Here is a 5,235-nt window from a genome sequence, read left to right on the forward strand (position 1 = left end):
TATCTGAATTTCTGTCTTTGAGAGATATTATTTTGTAATATAACTGAATTTTCTATCCATACATATAAACTTTACATATATTAAAATTATAAGGCATCTTTGAATAAACTGCGTGTATCATTTAAGTATAGGCTATCTCGTGGCCGGGCCGAGTGTCCTCTTTTTTGGAAATCAAAATATGGTCACCCTACCGGCATGTCACAGTGGGATCTCATCTAAGTAGAATGCAGCCATCGTTAATGTTATTTAATACAGCTGTGCTTTTCCTACTGATGCATGTCATGTTTTAGAGGCCGTTTAGACGTACACGGTGATTTTGATAAACGGAGACATCTTCCTTCGTTTGTGCCCTTTGTTTACACGCAAACGGAGATTTCTCCTCTGAAAACGAGTCTTTCTAAAAACTCCAGCCAGAGTGGAGATTTTGGAAAACTCCGGTTGCACGTTTGCATGTAAACGGAGATAAACGGAGTTATAGGCAGCCGACGTCACAGTATGCGCCGGAACTTGCGTCTTTGTCAAAAGTGCGACCTATCAACAGCTAGATAGATCTACCCTTCGGCAACAACCTCTCTCTAATACATCTAAGACGCTTATCGAAAACTTAAAAGATATAGGCTTATGTGAATATGGAGAACAACATATCCTACCAGGAGAGAATACTCATATTACTCTCAGGTGCATAAATCTTATTCAAGGATTGTTTTTTTTTTATAAATATTGCTGTCATAGACTGTATCTCAGAATGTAAGTATTTACCTAAAATCATATCAGATCATTCCCCTTTGACATTAACCATAAATTTTAAAACCGCTGTAGCACCAACAAGAGTATGGCGTTTCAACACTTTGCTCTTAGCGGATACTAAATTTGTGGAATTTATGAATACACAGATTGATATTTTCCTGGAAGCCAATCAGAGCCAGGGTTCTTGCCCTATTCTTATTTGGGAAACCTTGAAAGCTTTCTGTCGAGGTTGCATTTTTTCTTACTCCTCACACCTTAAAAAGAAAGGGAGAAAGAATCTCTGGCTCTGGAAAAAGAAATTAAGATGCTAGAAACGAAACATAGCGCTGACAAGGACAATGTCACTCTGCAGCAACTAAATAGGGCAAAGTTAAAGTTGGGTACTATGAACACCCGAGCAGCTGAAATTCTAATTTTGAAATCAAAACAGAGTTATTTGGAGAAAGGTGAAAGTACTGGGAAATTACTTGCATGGCAAATTAAAAAGGCAGAGGAAGATAGAGCAATTCATAGTATTACTGGGCCTGATGGAAACATTAAACGGGACCCTGTGACCATAAATATGATTTTTAGATCCTTTTTTTAAGAGCTCTATCAGTCTGAAAACAATGGCTCGACAGAGAGCATATTTACTTTATTATATGGAATAGACTGTCCTACAATTTCAGAATTGGACAGAATAGAGTTAGATAAAAACATCTCGCAGGTGGAATTGATAAAAGCCATTGACAAGTTACAAATTGGGAAGTTCCCTGGTAGTGATGGCTTACCTATTGAGTTTTACAGATGCTTTCGAACCAGGATTTTGAGCCCATTTAAAAATATGATTGATTCAGCTCTCTCAAAAAATGAACTACCTGAGTCCCTTACGCTCGCCATTATCACCCTTTTAAAAAAGAAAGACAAGGATCCATTACTCTGTACCTCGATGAGACCAGTGTCGCTTTTGAATACTGATTATAAAATAATCGCTAAGGTACTCGTACAGCGACTAGATACAGTTATACAGGGCCTAATGCATCCAGACCAGACAGGGTTTATGGCAGGTAGGTTGTCCTCTGATAACGTTAGAAGATTTTGTAATGTGATTTCACACACTCACAACGACAACTCTCCCATGGTGGTAGTCACAATAGATGCTGAAAAGGCATTTGACAGAGTTGAATGGTGCTACCTGGTGGATGTACTAAGCCTTTTCAATTTTGGTCCAGTATTTATATCTTGGATCAAACTGCTTTACCAGTCCCCGAAAGCATCTGTAAAAACCAATGGCCAGATCTCTGTCCCTTTTTGCCTGGGTAGAGGCACACGACAGGGGTGCCCACTGTCCCCTTACCTGTTCGCGCTTGCAATAGAGCCATTAGCAATTATGATCAGGTCACATAATAGGATATCAGGTATAACTATTGGAGCAGAAGCTCATGTTATATCGTTGTATGCAGATGACGTTTTATTATATATACCCCAGCCAGAATATTCATTACCAGCGCTATTGGATCTGTTAGGAAAATATGGATCTGTATCTGGCTATAAGGTGAATTGGGGGAAAACTGAAATAATGCCCATTTCTAATTTTGATAGTAGCTCTCTTCAGAACCAGTTTGAATTGAAATGGACGCAAAAATATATAAAATATTTGGGTGTACTGATCTCAAATAATTTAAATGATATGTGTAAAATTAATTACACCCCTGCATTGGAAAACATAGAGGAAGATCTTAAACGATGGCAGACTCTCCCAATATCTATTTTGGGCCGTGTAAATGTATTAAAAATGAGTATCTTACCTAGGTTAATTTATTTATTTCAAATGCTCCCCATACAAGTCCCCGAGCACTTTTTCAAGAAAATTCAATCTTTGTTTTCCTCCTTTATTTGGAGTGGTAAAGTTCCAAGAGTTCGTATGAATGTTCTGTATCTCCCTCCTGAAGTAGGTGGACTTGGTCTTCCTAATATGAAATTAGATTTTTGGGCAGCTCAGCTAAGACCACTGGCACAATGGTTTAAAGAGCCTGGTGTATGGACCAGAATAGAAAATAATGATGTATTACCTCTGGATGTAAAGCATGCCCCTTACTGTGCAATGAAAAACCTTAGGAAAATAACTAGTAACCCAATTATACTTAACTCTGTGAGAATATGGAACTGTGCACACAAATTCATTAACTGGAATAAGCCTTTATCGCCGTTCGCTCCAATATGGAAAAATCCTGCACTGCCTTCTAAATTTTGTGACAGTGGTTTCAAACAGTGGGCAGAAAAAGGCATATTAACTTTTACTAATTTGTATGATAATGGAGAACTTCTGTCATTTAAACAGCTTCAAGATAAAATGGAGAACTTCTGTCATTTAAACAGCTTCAAGATAAGTATGATATACCTAGCTCACAGTTTTTTTCGTTTTTTGCAATTAAGAAGTTTAATTCAGTCGATACAACAAACATTGGAGGAACCGAAATCTTCAGTAATAGAGGAGGTATTAATAAAATCAGAGAAACCAGCTAAATTACTGTCTAGACTTTACCAAGTTTTTATAAAAGCTTTTCCAGATGATACGTCTTCTACTAAGAAAAAATGGGAAGTTGACCTTGAGGAAAATATTGATGAGGAGGAGTGGTTGCAAATCTGATCAAATGTACATTCTGACACCTACAATTAGAGGCATAAGCTTTTACAATTTAAGATTCTGCATAGGACATACTATACTCCAGTAAAACTACATGCCATGCATTCAGAAATGTCTTTTTTGTGTTGGAGATTTAAAAGACAAAAAGGGTCACTTTTGTATATGCTGTGGTCTTGTGATAAACTCACACACTATTGGAAGGAAATATGTTCTGTTATCTCACTATGTCTAGATCTCAGTTGTATACCCAATCCTCGTCTCTGTTTGCTTGGTAATTTTAATTTTGGTGACTGTTACCAAAAGAAATTCTGCAATCTTGCTTTCATAGCTGCAAAAAAATGCATTGCTGCAAAGTGGAAAACCCCTGCCCCTCCAACCCTATCTCAGTGGAAGACAGAATTGTCAAGCTACATTCCATTTGATTATTTGTACTATAAAATGAAAGGAAAGCTGGATATATACCGACAAAATATGGACTTCTTATGTGGCTTGTATTAACAGTTTTTAAATATTTGTTAAAGTGGATTTCTGCCAATACTGAGGTGTGGTTGTTTGTTGGGGTTAGGGCTTGTATGAATTTGGAAATGGACCAAGGCTGTGCTTTATTGTGGCCGTCCTTGCGGTTGTATATTTATGTATAGACATTTTGAATTATCTTTGATACTTGAATCCCTCCTCCCAATGTTAATCAAAGTCTCTAATATTCTGTTACTTAAGAAGTGTTTTATTAATCCCAAAGGGAAATTCAATTGTTGCAACTTTTTATTTGGTATATTTAGAACTATCTGTATCTGTAGCTGTATCCTTAGCGGTGTCCTGTCTACTGTGTTTGTTTTGTGTTGTCTATCCAATGTTTTGTATTGTGATGTGTCTTACGGACAATTTAAAAATAAAAAAAACTATTATATAAAAAAAAAAGTGCGACCTATGTTGCTATGGTGACAATGGATACATGGAAGGCTTGAGCTTCTCGTTACACTGCCACCTACAGGTTTGGCATGCTCTTGTGTATATATACACGGGTAAGTGTAAACGAAGATCTTTTTGAAAACGGAGACGGTGAAATGTCCGTTTATGAAAATAGCCGGCAACGTGTAAATGGCCTCTTAGTATCAGACAGGTAACTGCAGGGCTGATGAGAAAAGTGGGAACAGGTGTGTAGGTGGGCGTGGCAGTCAGGTGAATGGAGGGAAAGTTATCACTGTGGAATTATCTGTGATTTCTGTTGTTTCAGCAGAGGAAGAGTATTTAGATCCTTCACTGAAGAACTGCTCGTGTAGACGTCACAGAGCTGTGGACAGAGACCGAGCGGTGAGGAGAGAGCACAAACATAATTCTTCAAAAACTACAAACCCACTGGAGTTTTTCATGTAGAACATGTCACCACATCTGTCTGCGTTCACATTCTGTGTCTGTGTTGTTCATGTCGCACAGACACAAATATGTGTGTGGTTGTGTGTGTGTTGTTCATCTTAATTTAATGTCTATTTGTGCACTTCTTTTATTTTGACGTATTTTATTTTATGTCTATTTTATTATGAGCTGCTGGACAGCTGTATTTTCCTTCGGGGATTTATAAAGTTCTTTCTATTCTATTCTATTGTAGTGTATGTGTCTGTGTGCTGTTCGTGTTGTGTAGACACAAATGTGTATGTGTGTGTGTTACATAGTGTATGTGTCTGTGTGCTGTTCGTGTTGCAAAGATACAAACAGGTGTGTGTGTGTCTGAGTGTTGTTCATGTTGCATACACACAAATTGGTGTGTGTGCTTCTGTCACATCGTGTGTGTGTGTGTGTGTGTGCATGTGTTGAATCTTGGCAGTGAATTAAGGTGTTTTTCGTTGGGAGTCGAAAGCAGACCA

The 5,235-nt window shown here is 37.8% G+C and overlaps 1 pseudogene; it reads left to right on the top strand.

Moving 5' to 3' along the window:
* The first annotated feature begins 2,258 nt into the window (after positions 1-2,258).
* The window catches only part of LOC126407342 (sodium channel protein type 4 subunit alpha B-like), a 37,399-nt pseudogene continuing 34,422 nt past the window's right edge, over positions 2,259-5,235 (top strand).

The sequence above is a fragment of the Epinephelus moara genome, chromosome 20, assembly GCF_006386435.1.
Source record: "Epinephelus moara isolate mb chromosome 20, YSFRI_EMoa_1.0, whole genome shotgun sequence".
In the NCBI taxonomy this organism is placed as follows: Eukaryota; Metazoa; Chordata; class Actinopteri; order Perciformes; family Serranidae; genus Epinephelus; species Epinephelus moara.